Source organism: Podarcis vaucheri (genome assembly GCF_965113315.1).
Source record: "Podarcis vaucheri genome assembly, chromosome: 11".
Taxonomy (NCBI): Eukaryota; Metazoa; Chordata; class Lepidosauria; order Squamata; family Lacertidae; genus Podarcis; species Podarcis vaucheri.
In genome coordinates, this window is record NC_138749.1 from 3454470 (window position 1) to 3473385 (window position 18916).

Here is an 18916-nt window from a genome sequence, read left to right on the forward strand (position 1 = left end):
CTTTTCAGAAGGGGCGCAGCATCTTCCACCCATCTCCCAACAGTTTTTGTACATTTTTTGAACAGTTTTAGTTTTGGTTTAATCTCCTTTGATCTTTCTACAATGGGGTTTATAAACCCCTCTTTTTATTGCATTTCTTAAAAATGGCTGGGTCTTTGCCCTGAGCTTAGGCTAACCAAACTTACATGCCCCCTTCTCCCCTTACTTTGCTGTGAGGTAGAAATCCTCCATTAGATCGGCTGCTGCCAAGCTTTCTGTGAAAGCCCAGGGGCTGCGAGTGCGAGTGTGTGTGTGCGTTGGGGTGTATGTACGTACGTGCTGGTACTTTGTCAGTCACATTACCTGGAATAAAAGCTTCTTGTAATTAAAAGGAAAAAAATTAAAAAGTATTTATATAATGAGATACGTTACTACTTTATCCACAGAGCCCAGCTTGCACCTGGCTTCACATTATTTTGAAAAGTACAAGTTTAATGATGCTGTACTGGGTCCAACATGTGACCTGTGTTCTAGGTCTGTCTTGCCTTCTCTTTTCCCCTTTCCTCCTCCCATAGATCCACAGGAAGGATATGAGTGTATAGATGGTTGCAGGGCAAAATTCGTGGTCCATGAGAGCTCTGTGAAAGAGGTGGTGGAGGAAGAAATGGCCAGTTTTCACAGTCCACTTGTGTGAGATTTTTAGTTCTGCTGGGTGAGATGCTTTCTGAGACTGGCCCCAAAGATCTGCCAAATAACTACCCCTAATGGCCTCCTGCGTTGAAAATTGTGTGTGGCCCAGCTCACAGGGATAGTGACTAAAAACCTAAGCCCTACATAGCTCTGTTTAACATGGAGTGGCAATGTCTGCTTTGTGTTGAGTTTATTAGCAAGGCAATCCAAGATCCCACAAGGAAGCAGCACGAGTCATAGGCTGGTCTTCTGGACTTAACTGCGCACGAGCGGAGATTTTTTGCCGGTGCCTGGCCTTTGGGGCTTTCTCGATGGAAGTCCCACAGGGACCCATCTGGCTGTTCAGCTGCTTGACCCCGGTGCAGCTGCACCCTGTAATTCGTAACCTGTCTAAATTGGACCATCCAAGGAAATGCACTTGCAGCTCGGCATTTGTTGCTATGGCAAAATGCTTGGTTTGCTTCCTCTCTGCCAAGACAAGAAACAACACCGCAAGACAAAATCGGAGCTTTAAGCCCTTTTGCTTCTTCTCAGCTGGAGTTCAGTTTTCTGCCCAGTTTGCCAAAGGATGCTGCTGCTGCTGCTGCTGCTGCTGCTGCCGCTGCTGCTGCTGCTGCTGCTGCTGTGCCACAAAGGAACTGCACTTGTGGTGCTGGAAATAAGTAGTCAGCTGAAGAAATCCACATCTTAGGTGAGACTGGCTGATGCATCCCTCTGTGTGATTTAATGCTCTGGCCTGGCATTCTTCCAAGCAGCTTCTGTTGGTTCTGGATAATGTTAGCCCCATGTCTGCACTGGGCCTGGTGCAGAGCTTTCTGCCTCTCCTATTGTAACGAAGGAGTAAGAGTATTGGCCTTCGGCTGTGGTTGTCCATTGTGTCTTCGGTTTCTTTGTTGTGGAGGCCTGTGTGGAACACAGACTCATGCAGAAGAAGGAGCTGTGCTCGTCTGAGCATTGAAGGAAGCCCTTTCTCTGAATGGCATAGTCTAAAAGTGAGCCTGCTTTTACCTCTGGGGTTGGGCAAAGAGATGGATGAAATATGCCTCCAATTTCTAATTTATATGATGGGTTTTGGTGGTCTGAGATCTAAAGAGAGCCACTGCCGTGATACTTTTTTGGCGAGGGGCAGCAGCTGGCATTGAGTTGCGGCTTTAGTACTGTGCAAGCTTAAAGTGTTCCATGGAAATGCAATTTGCCCCTGGACTTTGGTCTGGATCCTGAAGAAAGCATATTTCATGGTAACATTAGCTTCTCTCATTCCACTTACGATCTGAGATTCTTTCCTACAAAAGGGGGAGAGAACTTCTAAAAGCACCTGTGGTGTCAAATGTTGAGATCCTTGTTAAGTCCTTATTTCATCTTCCATCTTACGATTGAGAAAAGCGGAGACCGCAAGAAGAGCTTATGCCTCCAGACATTGAGGCTGCATCATGTATTCCAGGGCAGCCATTTTAACAGCGATGTTTTTGATCCGTTTTATATTTGTTTTGTGGTTCTCTTTCGCAGGCTATCTTGAAAACCTAGATTAATAAAATTTAAGAAAAGCAAAAAACCACAGTGAGCCAGACACACGATGTGATACTTCCTGTCAGCTCCAGCTCCTAGGTCTGCGTCCCTTCGTCATAAACATAGTCATAAACATGAATGGTACAGTTTTACATGTGTACATTTAAACACTCTCTATAGGCACATGGCTGCAAGGGCCTTTGTTCATGCATTTATGAGAGTTCGTCGAATAACCGCCCCCCTTCCCCGAATAAAACAGTTTCCAAAAAATCATTTCCACTCTTAAGTGCCTGGACACACAGGAAACACTGAGGGCTGTTTCACAGATCATGTGTTGCTAATGAAACATGGTCAATAGGAGGTCGTAGCCAGGGTTGGACCCCCAGCTAACAGCTATAACAGATATACCAGTTTGCAAAGGGTCTGCCATCTGTATGGCATGTTTTGAACTTTCTGCTTCCAACATCTTAGACATAGGGTTGGGTCCAGTGGTGGCGCTCAATTGGTGTTAAAACATCTATCAGTGGAGCGGAGTGAAGCAGGGTTTTGTTTTGGTGGTTTTTTTGTAATTCCCCTTTCTACCCTACACTATGCCTATTAAATCCGTTGCACAGCAGTCAGGGCTCCTCTAGAGCAGATTTAGGGGAGGCCCCGTCCCCTAAATTCCACTGATGGATACCTGAGTGTCAGGTAAGCTACACTGTTAGATACATACCCTGGGAAAATTGTGAGTCTGCTCGTAAGTCAAACCAAGTGGGGTGTTTCTGAGACATAATCCCAGCAGCTTTGGAGAGTGTCCTTACCAGCCTTTCACAAAGAATGCCGTTTCCTTCCATTCCCTTGAGGTGAAATGAATGTCGTCATCTGGGTGATGGATCTTAAGCCTCCTTAAACTTGTACTTTTAAAAATGGGCCTGTGCACCTGGTCAACTCTTGCTCATAGCCTCCCACAGTCTCAGGGTTATATGTCACTACAATTTTCATCCAAATGACAGCACACAGGACCAATCAGAGGTTAACGTGCCTTTCTCCTACGGTACCTTGATCTTTGCAAAGCTGCCTACAACAGGATTTGCTGTTTGTCACAGTCTTTCATCTGGATATTGTTTTGTCTCTTTTTCTAAAATATACATATATATATATAATGATAATGAAATGTTCTAAGCTGCAACCAACCTGTTCAGTGAATTGTAACTTTTTAAATTTGATGTTCAAGAGTGGTGTATAAAATCAAATGTGTGGATTTGTCTGAAGTGCGAGTTTTTCCACTGCCACGCTTAACTTGCTGAGGGGACGGTGGTGCACCTCTTTATTTCCGGATGGTGGTTTGCAAACTGCACTGCTTGGGTCCAAATAGATGCTTATTCAATCCAAACAGATGGTTTATTAGGCAGATCGTCTAAAGCAAAGTCTTTTTATTTCCTCAAAAGCTTTTTCTGTACATCTGTGGTGGACACACACACACACACACACAGAGAGAGAGAGATTTGCAGAGTTTTCAGAAGCTTCTGGAAAAACCTGGCTTTGAACTGACATGCAGGCTTGAGAGAGAGGTAACATCACAGTTACAATATATAATTTGGAAACTGTATTTGAAATTGCATGCAGTTTGCATTTTTAATCCTCTTGGAAGCCGGTGGACTGCATGAGGAACCAATGCTATGGGATGCGCAGAAGATGACTTGGAAGTGTTGCTGCATTAAAGCAGTGAGTGGAGTGGGATTGGGGTAAACTAATGTCTAATAAAGCCAGAATTGCTTCTGCTGCCTTCTATATTTGAAAGCACGATATGCCCCATATCAGTCAGTCTTTGTTTTCCAGGATCGCATAAAACTGGCTGTTTGGTGCTTTCCAAAGTAAGGTCTGTAGCTGAGTGATAAAACACATGTGATGCATGCAAGAGTCCCCAAGTTCAATCCCTGTGGTTGGAGAAAACGTTGCTGTCTGAGGCCCTGGAGAGCTGCGGTCAATCTCTGGACAATCCTGAACTAAAGAGGACAATGGTCTAACCAGGCGGCTTCCTGTGTTTGCATGTGACAGAAACAGTAGGTTCCTGGAGTGGGTAACTTTTATGTAGAGGTGGTCAAAACTAAGCATGGCTTTTACACTGCTGGAACAGCTTCTTACTATTAAAATCTGCATACCACCCTGTACCTATAGATCTCAGGGCAGTTCACAACATAAAATGACAATATAAAAGATACATAATAAAAACAAAACAAAGACAACCCAATAAGAATATGCACCTGCCTGGGACACGTGAAATAATAATAATTATTATTATTTATTATTTATACCCCAGCCACTCTGGGCAGCTTCCAACAAAATATTAAAATACAGTAATGCATCAAACATTAAAAGCTTCCCTAAACAGGGCTGCCTTCAGATGTCTTCTAAAAGTCTGGGAGTTATTGTTCTCTTTGACATCTGGTGGGAGGGCGTTCCACAGGGCGGGTGCCACTACCGAGAAGGCCCTCTGCCTGGTTCCCTGTAACTTGGCTTCTCGTAGGGAGGGAACCACCGGAAGGCCCTCGGTACTGGGCCTCAGTGTGCGGGCAGAACGATGGGGGTGGAAATGCTCTTTCAGATATACTGGACCGAGGCCGTTTGGGGCTTTAAAGGGCAGCACCAACACTGAATTGTGCCCGGAAACTTACTGGGAGCCAGTGTAGGTCTTTCAAAACCAGTGTTGTATGGTCTCGGCGGCTGCTCCCAGTCACCGGTCTAGCTGCCGCATTCTGGATTAGTTGCAGTTTCCAGGTCACCTTCAAAGGTAGCCCCACGTAGAGCGCGTTGCAGTAGTCCAAACGGGAGATAACCAGAGCATGCACAACTTTAAACACCCTTGGCTTCTCACCAGCATAGCAGGAATGATGGGAGTTGTAATGCAACTCGGCCATCCAGATGTTTTGAGACTACAGTTTCCATCATTGCTGACCACTGGTCCTGCTAGCTAGGGGTCATGGAATTTGAAGACCAAAAACATCTGGAGGGCTGAGTTTGAGGAAGCCTCCTTTAGAGGGCTGCAGGCTAGCCACACTTGCATAGCATGGGCAACATGGTCCTATTGTGTGGACTTGCTGCCTCTGTCAGTATTGTGCAAGCTGTTGTGCTTAGCTGGTGATTTCTGCATTGTAAGGGTTTGAGTCCCATCCAACTGTACAACTCTGTGATCCTGTCGTGGTTTTAGGAGGAGCTCTGAATGTGTCTGCAATACAGTGCCCCACAGTGCCTTCTGCTTTCCTTCCTTGCACCGTGAATTTAGTTTGGATACAACCTAGGGTTGATTCACTTCCAGACAGCTTTGCACATTTCCATGGGTACAGCCGCAATGCTTCCTAGAGGTTTGCTAAGGGCATGTTTTCTCAAAAGCACATTCTGTCCACTCCCAGCTGCACATACTAAAGGTAAAGGGACCCCTGACCATTAGGTCCAGTCGCGGACGACTCTGGGGTTGCGGCGCTCATCTCGCTTTATTGGCCGAGGGAGCCGGCGTAGAGCTTCCGGGTCATGTGGCCAGCAGGACTAAGCCGCTTCTGGCGAACCAGAGCAGCGCACGGAAATGCCGTTTACCTTCCCGCCGGAGCGGTACCTATTTATCTACTTGCATTTTGACGTGCTTTCAGAGTGACCGAGCAACAGGTGCTCACTCCATCTCGGGGATTCGAACCGCCGACCTTCTGATCGGCAAGTCCTAAGCTCTGAAGTTTGACCCACAGTGCCACCCGCGTCCCTGTTGCACATGCTACTACCCCCCAAAAGTCAACCGAATCCTTTCTACCGTAGCTTGCTTTATAGCAGCCTTTCTCAACCTTGGTTCCCCAGCTGTTGTTGGACTACAACTCCCATCATCCCTGACCGCTGGTCTTGATAGTTGGGGACGATGGGAGTTGTAGTCCAACAACATCTGGGGATGGAATAGTAATAATAATAATTTATTATTTATACCCCACCTATCTGGCTGAGTTTCCCCAGCCACTCTGGGTGGCTCCCAATCGAGTGTTAAAAACAATACAGCATTAAATATTAAAAACTTCCCTAAACAGGGCTGCCTTCAGATGTCTTTTAAAAAAGGTCAAGAAAGGCTGCTCTATAGAGTCATTGTTCTCAAGTGCAGTTTGTTTTTTGTTTCTCCCCCTACTCACCTCTCCCTTGAGTAATTGAAGTAGTGTGAACTGAAATCTGGTGAGGGAAAACATTTCTGCATCTTAGTATGGGTATCTCAATAAAGTGTATTTGCGCAGTGATCCCAAGTGCTTTTTTCCACCCGTTTCTCTACAAACTTCCCAAGAAGCATGCTGGCCATACAGTACTGTACTAGAAGATGTGGATGGCATCGAATTATTATTGTATGCTCTTAAAAAAAAAAAAGAAACACCATAAAATAAATTGCAGCAGAGCAGAATAAAACCCAGTGTAAAATAAAACCCACAGTTAAAACACCTGAATGGCCTTGGCAAAAAATAATAATATGAGTTTTTCATCTGAGAAAGTTGGTGCCTGACATACCTTTTTGTTGGGGGGGGTGTGTGTGCAAATTTCAGAAGCAGGGCACCAGAATAGAGAAGGCCCGGTCTGCAGCTACTGCCTGCCTTCCATCAAACAGAGAGGCCTAAAACTGGGTCTGCAGAGGCTGGTCTTAGCATCTAGGCAGGCTTGAGTGCTAAAATGCAGACCTTCAACCTGTGCCATTTTTCTTGGCTGCGTGCACACCGTATTTTTCGCTCCATAAGACACACGTTTTCCTCTTAAAAACTAAGGGGAAATGTCTGTGCGTCTTATGGAGCGAATATGTGGTCCCTGGAGCTTAACTGCCAGAGTGTGGCACGCTCCTGAGCTGTTCTTTGGGGCTGGCGGGGGAAAGCCCGGGTACTGACAGAGCAGCCGGGGCTTCCCCCTCCAGCCCCGACAAGCTCTTGCTTAGCCGCGCGCAGCCTCCACAGCCTGGGAGAGGCTGCGAGCGGCTATCCCATAAGCCAGGACAGAAAGTGGGATTGCTGCTGATTCCGCTTGCTGTCTTGGCTTCTGGGATTCAGAATTTTTTTCTTCTTGTTTTCCTCTTCCAAAAACTAGGTGCGTCTTATGGTCTGGTGCGTCTTATAGAGCGAAAAATACGGTAAATGTCACACTTAATGGATTATGGCCTGTAGTGCAAATGTAAAAGGCACAGAGCTTTTGCTGGGCAAAAAGGTGTCAGCTCTATATGGAAGAGGCTGAGAGATCCACTTCCCTGTCTCCTAGGCTGCTAAAACCCAGCATTCACACTGGGTTGGGCAGGTGGCTTCTTCGTACCCGCAAGAAGCGAAGCGGTGACTCACTTTGGCACCAGTGTGGGCAGGCAACTGTCTGCTTCTGCTGATGAGCGAAGGTGCACATGGAGTTCCTTACGTCTGCTTGGCAGGCTGCTGCCCACACAGCATACAAACAGAGGGTGGCTTCAGGCATGACAGTCCTTTGCACCCAGTCAAACCCATGCTTGCTTGCTGCAGCTATGCATGGCATCTGAAAAGGATTTTGCAAAGGGATGTGGCTGTCAGGAGTTCAGTCTACACTCGAGTAGGACCGTGGCAGACACACATGCCCGACTGGCATGTTACCTCCCTCCTGGTCGATCGTTTGGGAGCTTCAAAAGCTTTCTTCAGCCCAAACATCACAGCGACTGATGCCAACCGACACCGGCACACTTAGAGATCCGCAGAGTTTGTGCAGTTGCATAAGAGACCTCAGCAACTCAGCATTTTGGCTAATCTACTTTATTTACATATAAACACACATGGAGCACTGCAATAGTCCCACTTCACGGAACACAGTAACACAAACATCCTGTCTCCATCACTTCCCACTCTGGAGTCAAAACACACACTGTCATGCGATGAACAAAAATCCCATGACTGCAATCATAGATCAGGAATTCTAACAGTGGCCAAAGCTATAGGGGGAGATTCTTTAGAATTCCAGTTGTAGGATCATAGTCCAAATGGGCTAAGTAAGCTGTGTGAGGCCTGTAATAATATCATTTCCTGATTGCTCAGCTATCGCTCAGCATAATCCTCTTTGTAGCATTAAGCAAAATACGAGTTGGGCTTACAACAAAGCATCACAATGTATCCCTAACGTGTAGCTGTAGGCAGCTCCTCCCAGATTCTGTTTTACTCATGAGGAAGGAAAGGTTGATGTGTTGGTGTTTGGAGTAAAAAAAAAAAATCAACAACTCAGCAGAAGTTGGATTTATTAGTGAATCCCTTTTGGGATTTGCAACGTCACATTCGAACCGTGTCTCTCTAGTATCAGCCTAAAGGCATCTGAAACTGCTGCCAGTTTTGCTCCACAAAAGTACCAGGTCTAGGCCTCTCCGAGACACCCTATACATATGCATATACAAATCTATGCATCACATTTGCTATGTCAAACAATTTAAAAAATGACTTTTGTTAAGACTGCACTCTTCCTTCCAATACCTGGAGCACACCCAAAATCAGTTTCATAGTCCCTAATAATTAAAATTCACAGGGCTGTCTAATTATTGTTTTTAAAAGTAAATGGCACCCCTCAAAAAAAGGAATAAAATAATTGATATGCTGCCAGTTTGCTGTTACATCACCCATACGTGACTCAACTTTTAGCATAAACTGGCCACCTGTCTTTTGTAGAAGTCTTGCACAAAATTTGGTCTGTGCAGAATTCCTCTCTGCTCCAAAGTTCTTAGGGAATCAAGGAGCTATAGGGCTTTTGTCCTGGAAAGTGGCAGCCCTGATTCACCTTTTCCAGGAGGTTGTGATGCTGCGACATGGACAAGTGACCCCCAAGCGCAGCTCCCACCAGCGTGATGAAGCACTCTCCTCTTCAGCTTCTATCTTTGTTGCTGGCTGCTGGTTGCCAACAAGCCATCTTCATTAGAAGGGGGATGCCAAGTCACGATTAGAAGATGCTAATAATAGTCATTAGCACTGCGCAGATTAAGAGAGCACAGGCACTTGTTTGTGGCAAAGTGTGGCAAAACGGCTCTGAGACCTGCAATTATTCCCCCCCCCCCCCCGTACAGAGACAATGCAAACGAGTGGAGCCCAGCTCATTTAGGCCTGCATCTCGATCAGCTTGGGTCTCCTTCGCACATCATGGAGCAAAAGAACAGGGCTTGCTATGGTGTGTACAGAGTAAAGAGACACAAGATCCATAGCTTGGTAATGGAGCGTGTATGTGCTTTGAAAGCAGAAAGAGGATGCAGGATAGAAAACAATATGGCACCAGTAACCTAACTGAAAGAAATTTGAGAATAAGTGATGTTTAAAAATAAAGATAAAAACTGGATATATATTATGTCTAAATTAACTATTTAAGTATTTGATTAAAATATTTAAAGTTGGAGATATAATATGTGAAAACTATAAAATAAGAGTTGAAATACGGTGATAAATTGCTGACTACAATTTTATAATTGGGGACGCATGAAAGGGAGATGTGAGGTACGGGCAGGGGTTCCTTTACTTAGCTGTTACTCAGTCAATAAAAAGATCAAAACAACTAAGGACTGCTTTATGTTACCTTATATTATATGTTTATATTAGTCTACATTTATATAACAAGTTCATATTGCATAAAGCATATAATATAATATAATAATAATTTTTATTTTTACCCCACCCTCCCCAGCCAAGGCTGAGCTCAGTGCAGCTAGCAAGCAATGATAAAAACAAGTTGGATGAATACAACTTAAAAACAAGATTAAAATACAACATTAAAATATTGAAACATTAAAATATTAAAATGCAGCCTCATCACAGGAGAAAGGAAAAAGAAATATATATATATATAATATTTTAATATTATATATATATATAGGAACTCAAACACCAGACTCTGCTCTGTTCCAGTAACAAGAAGCCGAAAGCACCAGCCTGAAGATGACGAGTGAGACCTCGTCGAAACGTCGCACAGACACCCCGACTCTTACACGGGAAGACACCCGAAGACACCAAAACCGGCATTCCTATACCCGTGAAAATCTACGAAAGCAAATATATATATATATATATATTATATAAATAAATATAAATATATAAAATATATATTAATATATTAAAATATGGAACAGCAACAAACTTGGCTGCTTGCCTCTTTAAGGACTTTTAAGTATTCCATAGCGAATATAACCCACGGCGGGGCGGCAACGTCACCCTTTCATCTCCGACACGCCCCCTCCCAGGCCGCGCCCACTCATGGTGACGTATGAGGCCCGCAGCGACTACGCCACACGCGCACTCTCTCTCTCTCTCTCCCTCCTTCTCCTTCTAACCCTAATTGAAGCGCCGCTGGAGGTCACGTGCGAGCGGACGTAGCCCGGCTCCTCCTCCATCTCCTCCGGAGGTAAGAGTCACGTGGGGAGAGGAGAGCGGCAGCAGAAAAGAAGCTTCTTACGAGAGCCTTTCTCTCTCTCTCTCTTTCCCTCTCCCCTTGCTGCGATCACGTGGGAGGGAAGGAGCCGGCGTGATTGGCGGGGGTCGTCGTTGTGCGTGCCTGCGTGCGTGAGAAGGGGAAGCGGCGCGAGGGTCCGCCCGCCGTACGGCGCACGCGCGCGCCTGCGGCCGCGTCACGTGGTGAGGGCGGGGCTGGGCAGGCCGCAAGGGAGAGAGAGAGCGGGCGCGCGCGCGGGAACGCGGGGGCGAGGGGAGGGGAGGACAGAGGCGAGGAGTCACGTGACAGTGGTGGGCGCCGCTGCCGCCGCCGCCGCTTTGTGAGCACATTGGCAGGTAACGAGCGCGCGACCGCGGGCGGGGAGAGGCGGATTCGGCGGGCTCCCCTCCCTTCACGGGGGAAAGAAAGACAGACAGACAGACCGGGGGGGGGGCTAATATATTAGTCCGTGTGGGGGGGGGAGGGAGAGAAAGGAAGGAACAGGCGCGCGCAGCCTCTCAGCCTCCCCTCAGGGGCCAATGGGGGGGGAGGGGGGGAGACCGGAGACGACGACAGACTCCCCCCCCCGAGCTCCGCTTAAAGGAGGAGGGGCGGCCTAGAAGGTTCCCTCACCCCCTTTTTAACTCGCAAGGGCGGTGGGGCCCTCACTCCCCCCCGAAGTGAAAACGTGAGAGGGAAAATGGCCCCCCACCGCCTGTGAGTGCGTGTGAATACCGACCATGGAGAGGGGGGGTGCTGAGAGAGAAGGGTGCCCCCACTCCTGTTGTGAGGGGAAGGCGGACGGTGGAGGGGGGGGTTGCTGGAGTTTCCCTCCCGTGTCGGCCACGCGCGGGCTTCCCGAAACGCCTCTCGTGGTTTTTGGAGGGGGAAGTGGGTGTGTGGTGAGGGGGAGTTGGCGCGTGGGCCCTGGGGGTCCCTTTCTTCCCACCCCCCGTAACACACACGCTCCCAATGGAGGCAGAGGTCGGGACAAATAAAGCTTAAAAACTCCTGGAAAGTTGCTGAGTTGTTTCTCACTCTCTCTTGCTCTACTCCCCCCCCCCCCCCGGGCATCTTTTCACGACTATTTGCTCCGTTTTGAGGTGGTGGTGAGGACCCCACCCTACAGGAAGCTCTCATGCCCTTCTCTCCTCCAGCCCCAGAAACCTTTTGTTTTCTCCCCAGGGGGCAAGAGAAGTTCGCAGACTGCCCCACCCCAGTGCACCGTCATGTTGGCGATGGAGAAGGAGGGGGAGCGTGGCAGCAGGAACTCTCACTGTGGAGAGGAAAGGAAAAGTTCAGGGAAAATGTCCCCCCAGTCCCCAGGATTAAGGCGAAATGATGGATACCAGGCCCTGGGACAGCTTCTGCCTTTCAGTATCCCTGCTATTCCAGGGACCAAAGCCAGCCAGCCAGCCTCCTCTCCTCGCCCCCCACAACCCCTCTAGTTTTATTTTGGGAGGTTGGTGATCCCTTTCCCTGGGTTTGGTGCCTTTCTGCACTTGGACCAGAGCTGGCTGCTTTCCCAGTAGGAGCAGTTGCCAACCTGTCTCCCACCCTTGCTTCCTAGAAAAGGGTCTCCTGATACTTGAGTTTCTCTCTCTCTCTCTGCCCCCCCCAAAAAAAAATCTGCTTGCAGTGTGTTTGGTCTCAACTCTCCCGCCTGATCTGATTGTATCACCCTGTAGGTGCATGTGAGGGTCTTTGGTATGCCCCTCTGAAAGGGGATTTTTCCATCGCTGCTTCCTCCCTCAAACAACCTAACAGGGTATGTTAGGGTCAGCTTCAATTGTACCCCCCTTTTAAGAAATCATTGATACCTGAAGGGTCTCTATAAGCAACGGCACCACCTAAGGAGCTAGAGGAGGTTACTTGAGGACAAGACCTGTGAATAGTTATCACTCTGCTTGTTGCCCTTATGCCTTCCCTGCGTTGTCTGTCTCCTGTGTTTGGGCTTGTGAGGAAATGGAAGCTGGGGCAGGGTTGCGTTCTTGGAATTGCATACTTAAAAAAACACAAATAATTCTGTCTTACATTGCTGCTGTTTGTGAAAGAAATTGCAGCAACAATAGTGACCCATTTTCTTTAAAAAGTGTTGAGCGTTCCAAAAGAGTCACTTGCTATTTCAGGTCTGGGATTCAGGGGATCATGGGAAGTTTGAGGAGTATTGCTAGGTATTGAACTAAGCATGAAACTGTCTTGGTTCGGTACATCTTCCTTCTTAGCTTGCAGGTAAACAGTTTTAAGGTCAGCCTCAAGTCTGCGTTCACAATTCACTTACACCTAAAGGAGGTAATGACCCTGCAGAATTGAAACTAGTACCTCTGTGCTGTGAATTTCCTGGTGGTTACCTTGGTCTCCTGTAAGTGACTTCTAGACTAGTTCAGTCCTGCCCTCTTGGTGCCAAAGAGCCACCTGTCTTCCTCTTCTCTATTGTCTGTATTTGAATCAGTGATGAAAGGAGTTATAATAATGTAGTACAATTGAGGGAATATTCTTTTGGGTGGTTTAGGCAGGAAAAATGGAGGGCCTATTCTGTGTTTGGAACGGCTGTTTTTTTCACCCAGGAAGGGAAGTAGGAGCTGGATTTAAATATGGAGAAAAGAGGGAAGAAAGAGCAGACTTAGAACAGCAATGCTTCTTTCCTAAAATAGCATTATAAAAGGTGTTACTTGCTTTAGTATCCTTAGCAGCTGTTTATAGTAGTTCCTCAAGTCACATCTTTCCCTGGAGTCTCTGTTTGCACATTTACCTAACTAGCTTTGTTTGTAAAAGCCATACATTGTTTGTCTGCTGCCTTTAGCTTTGTGTGAAACAATATACCTCCAAAGCTAAAATCAGCTTGCAGTACTGGAGTGGTCTTTTTTTTACTCCAAATGTGCTACCTGAAGGTGTTGTGTTAATTATTGTAAACACATGTTAATGTACAGTCTGGGGGAAGTGAAGGTGTTTTAGGTTTAGGTTTTTGTTTGTTCTCCCAAATATTTGTGAATTTTAACTTAAGCTGTGAATGGGTCTTTTTTGTATTTGGCACGTTTTACAGTATATGTAGAAAATGCTTTTTTAAACATGCTATTTCCTACAAGTTGGGTGAAAGCCTGGAATTCAGGTTAATCTCTTTTTGCCCTTTCCGCTTGAGAGATAAGTAGATATGTTCCAAGTTGTTGTTATATCTTTAAATGTATTTGAGTTAGAATTTAAGAGTGGTCTAGGCAGAGTTCAAAAATCTTAGGTTTCCACATGTGTTTTGTCTTGCATTATCTTTCTTTAAACATAAAAATAGGGCATCTTGGAAATAGGCAGGCTGAGTTTCATATTGTTTTTGCAGCAAACTTGTTCAGTGGCTGTTTAAAGGTTCTTTGTGTTGCTTTTGCTGGCAACCATCCATATAGGTTTAGCTGCATTGCTAGGCAGCCTCCTACATATCTTTATTCAGAGCTGCTGTATGCAGTGTTTGTCAAATACAGGATTGAGAAAATCTTCACTTTAAAGACTTAACTTTCAGTGTCTTCTCTTCTGGATCTCAGGCACCTCTCTCTGCAGGTCTGCCAAAGTCTGAGCTTGTGCATTGTCTGTATACTATATTAAATGCGAGGTTATAAATGGGGCGGCCAGTGTCTGGTGATAGTGCTAATACAAGAAAGTGAAACTGCCTAAATCTTGCAAATAGGAAACTGTGAAGAAGTGGGTGGAGTAAGAATTAATATCTGAGGGCGCACTTCTTCCGAGCTCAATTTCACTCCTAATCCCTTAGATGGCAAAAGAATAGAAGAAAGGGTCATTGTTGTTGAGTGGGCAGTGGATTGGGTTTGGTGGGAACATGTGACCTCTATTCCCCCATTGCCCTCTAAGCTTTAGTATGAAAGGCGGGAAAAGGGTGTTGTGATACGGTGCTATTTTATTTTCAACGATGATGGAGCGTCCTTTTGGACAGGCCTCTGCAACATGACTTTTCTTTTTAATATAATCAGTACTTATTGATGTTTTCAGTGATGTTTTTATGAATACCTTTGTTAAATTTACTTTTATATTCTAATGCTGAGTTTGTGGTATTCCAAGCTGCATAAGAGACCTAGATTTTCATTGTAGGAAGAACAAGATGTGTAAAATTTTTGACAGCAGCAAAAGAACTGGAGCACAGAAAACTTTAGAAAACTTGTTGCCTTTTCTAATGTTGGCAAACTACCTTTGGCCTGAATCGCTGCTTCATCAAGAGGCTCTTCTGTGTGCTCCAGAAATATGTTCCCTCTAGCTACCTTTTTATTCCTTACTAGTATGAAAGTACCGATAAGCTCCAGTTACGTTTTTCTGAGCTGTGAAGTGGCATTGAGGCTGTGTGTGTGTGTGAATGTGAATCACAAATGTTCTAAATTCTTATACTGTACACTGAGATGGAAAAGCTGCAAGCTATACAATTATTATAATCAAGGCATGATTAGAGGTGACCTAGATGTATTCTATTTTTCATAGTCATTTCCAGCATCACTTGTCCTCAGTGATTGGCTACATAATACTGTGATGTCATCCTGCCACTGATTAGCTGATAGCCTATAGCAGCTGATGGGCCACAAGTGGGGTGTGGGCTATATAAGTAAACCCAAAATAATTATTGCTTTCAATTCTTCATTGGTATGATGAACTCTCCTGCAACTTTTGTTGGCATGTTAAAATGCTATGTTGATGTCACTTGTAACCAAACGTCAGAACGGCTTGAGTCTTTACATTTTAACAATTGGGACTGCTGTGTGGCAGCTGATGCGAAATCCAGTGACAGTTTGTCACAAGGAGCTTGTACAGAGTGTTCTTTTGAGTGACTGTCCAACAGAGGCAAACTGTAATAATCACTCAAAACAACCCTGTATGAGTGAGCACCTTGTGGCAAACTGTCAATTGGTCTGCTGCCAGGGTTAGTTAATAGTTTAGGCCAGGGTAGTTTGGAGTTTGTGTAGTCAAAATTTGCCGACAGCATTTCTGCTGAAGAAATAGTAGTTTGAGTGGACATGAAACCTGTTTGCAACGGAAGTCACAAAGTTGTCTTTGTGCAAAAGGAGCAGCTGTTGTGTCCTAGGACCCTCAAAGATGAGCTTTTGGAAGTGAGGTTGTCTGAATTTTGGCTTCATGTTAACAAAATTACCCAGTTACTACTGAGTATCTTGACTTTGCTGCTGCCATTTGGTAGTACATATCTTTAGGAGACGGGTTTCCCACAATGATTGCTATGAATACATAATACAGTAGCGAGCTATGCATCCACATGGATCTGCTTGTTGGCAAAATGCGAGCTTGGCCATCCCAGTGATACTTCCCCTAATGGACTTCATTTTGAATTAAAATATTAAATATATTCCTGGTTTGTAATATCGAACAATGCTTGTGTAACATATGTTTTTAGAATAAATTCTTATAGCTTATATAAATCAGTATCCTCATTGCTTCATTTCATTTATCCTACACATTGTTTGCCCATGTATATATTGCATTGTGCATAGTCTGTGGTTTGATCATATATCTGTTGATTGGTGCCATTCTTTGTCGTGAGCAGTGCCCCAAGACCCGGGACACCTCCGTCTCCTTTGTTTAGCTGAGTAGCGGAACTTTGGCAGACACGTGGATTCCAATAAGACACAGAATGCAGGAAATGTCGTTAGTAGAGTTTACTAGGGCATAAATCATACAGTTCATTGCTAGATCCCTAGCAAGGCAAAACTTAGTTCATTTAGAGCAAATCCAGTTTCCAGCAGTTAAAAATCACACCACACAAATATAAATGCAAAAATGAAAGTAAAAACAGAATAGCAGTAGGAAAGAAAGAGAATAATGAAGCAGCCTTCGCAGTCAGTTGATATAGTCAACAGCCTTGAAAAATAGAGATAGCACGGTAGGAAAACAACATCTGTGCTCTTTCCAGAAGACCTGAAAACCTTTTAAACCTTAGAATATATCAGAATGCTTCTGGTGGCTTCTGTACTTCATTCACTGACATGATTGTAGGGGGAGCCTTTCCTATCGTGTGTCACTGCAAGAAATGTTTTGAGGAATACTGGACAGTGGAACCCTTCTTACAACTTAATTCAGTCTTCTAACAGATTAGCTGGAGGAGATGCTAACCTGCTTAAGTGGAACAGCTTGCATTAAGATCAATGGAGTATTGAAGGAGCTTTGATCTTTCCCTTTTTAAAAAATAATTAAATCTAAATATTTCTTTTGAGAGGGTGGAGATTTTTTCTTTGTTCTACTTTTTAAAAAAAGTTTAAGATGAGTTTTAATCTTGTATTATGCTTTGTATACGGTTTTATCAATGTTTGTAGGATACAACTACTAAATGAATCTGGTTACTTGGATAGAACAAAAACATTTTCCTGATTTATGTGTCTGGGCCATTGAAATAACTTGACTTAATGAGGAAAAAGACTCATAGTTCTTTAGATAATTGGTGGTAAGATTAGCTTCATACAAGAGTGGCTGTTCTCTTTGGCAGCTGTTAAACAGAAAATCCTTATTAATGCAGTTCTGCAACAGCATTTCTCGCTGAAAATGTTTAATCTGTTCAGCCCTACAAGGTTACTTAAGGAGAAGAGGGAGTTTGCCATAGGGCCCCGACTGATATTCTTTTGTGACTTACCGATTATGGAATATATACATTTTGTTGGATTAAATGGTGCTGTTGTGGTTATTAGTTTAACTCTTTACAGTGTTAGAAACTCAGATATATAGGCTAATTGCCAGATGACACCTTAATTTAGGTTATGGTCACTGCAACAGAATGTCTAGGAGCTTTTTTTTGTAATGGGGTTTATTATTATTATTATTCATTTCATTTCTATACTCCTTTATATATAGGTTTACCACCTAACATCGCCATCTGGCTGGCTGGTGTGGCTACAATGCTGCAAAAGTCAGCTGGTCTGTGGGGCAGCACAGCACCAGAAGACAGTCCCCACCCCAAACATTTAAGTTTAAATCTAGCACAATACTTTACATAACAGATATATGTGATCAGTTTAGAAGGTGCCTGCCAATTAAGCTAAACTAGATCAGATGTTAATGTTTAATTTATTTTAATACTGTATCAAGGTGGAACAGAGGCTAGATGATGGCTGAGTTTGAGTATAGTAAAAGAGACTTAAAGGAATAGAGTGGTATGATTTTTTTAAAATGTTTTGGTAGACTTCAGGTTATATTTTAGTGAATAAGATCTAATTTCTATATTTTAACTGCTGCTATATCTGTACTGTCCCTGTTATACTGAACTGCCAATTTAAATGTATCCCTATTGTGTTTCATGACTTCCCTGATTTTGTATGTGAGCTGGAACTGGTCTGTGACCGAAATAATAAATTCATTCAATGTTTTGGTTGGAACAGATTTCCCTGTTGCTTGACCCATGTATGTAATCTGAAGTTGTTGTTTTTTAAATTTATTCTGCTATGTTTGAACACACAACAGATAATGGCTAGGAATCTTGCCTTTTTTCTGTCCTGTCTGAAAGTCTGTGATACCCTCTTGCGCATAAGATATTGTTATGTTGATTGGTGCACATTATAAAGTGGTTCACTGTTCCAGGGGCTTCAGCAGGAGCTATAGTGTACTGTATTTAACCAGAAATGGCCATTTTGTCTTGTTTAGAAAAAGACTGCATCTTTGGGTAGTAATAACTGGCAGTCGTGTTACTATCTTTCTTTTGTTACCTACGGGAAGGGTTAGAAAGCTTTGTAAGAAATTAAAGCTGTTTTAACTGCTGAAATTTCTGTTAAGAACCCACTTTGATACCTGAAATGTTATCAACCACTGCCTGTTTCTTTTCCAACTTATGTCTAGAGTTGCAGCAGCTAGAAGATTATGTAGTTAGGTCATACTTCATCTTTTCATCCAGGTGAAAGAGAACTTAGTGTGGGATGGGGGCAAGGAGAAGTTTGTAAACCCTCACACATCTGCTTTGCGCCTTGAAAATCATGTGAATAACAAGGACTTATCAAGGTTGCTGTTGCATTCTTTATGTGCAGTGAGCCATGGTGCTCCAACCTTTTCTTGTCAGTGCAAGTGATTTTCAAACATAGCCAATGTATGTGGGACGTTTCTTCCTGCTCATGATAAGAATAGTTTTGTATCTGCATGCACAGACTTGGAACCTTTGTAATTTGTAATATAATTCAGTACCAAGTTAAATGTACCAATATATTTATTTCAATTAATATGGCTTGAATATGAATACTGAATTGTGCATAGCATCTTGGGAAATCAGCTTATGGGTTATATCCAACTAAGTTCAACTTAAAATCAAAACACTGAAATTAGTGGAAGATACTAACTTGAGTTCATTATTTTCAGTGAGTCTGTTTCATGTACAGTA

At 44.2% G+C, this 18916-nt stretch overlaps 1 protein-coding gene and 1 long non-coding RNA gene across 3 annotated transcripts in view; one reads left to right on the forward strand and one right to left on the reverse strand.

Moving 5' to 3' along the window:
• Positions 1 to 42: 42 nt before the first annotated feature.
• LOC309514247 lies at positions 43 to 10483 on the reverse strand. The gene is made up of 3 exons (XR_014211825.1): positions 10469 to 10483; positions 1301 to 3619; positions 43 to 1261 (listed from the first exon to the last, which is right to left on the reverse strand). It is a non-coding gene; the product is annotated as an uncharacterized lncRNA (long non-coding RNA).
• Positions 10484 to 10825: 342 nt separating this feature from the next.
• Positions 10826 to 18916, forward strand: part of UBAP2 (ubiquitin associated protein 2) — a 78555-nt gene continuing 70464 nt past the window's right edge. For both annotated transcript variants that reach the window (XM_082241822.1, XM_082241824.1), the window contains exon 1: positions 10826 to 10922. The gene's annotated coding sequence lies outside the window, so the exon portion shown is untranslated. The remainder of the gene's footprint in view (positions 10923 to 18916) is intronic.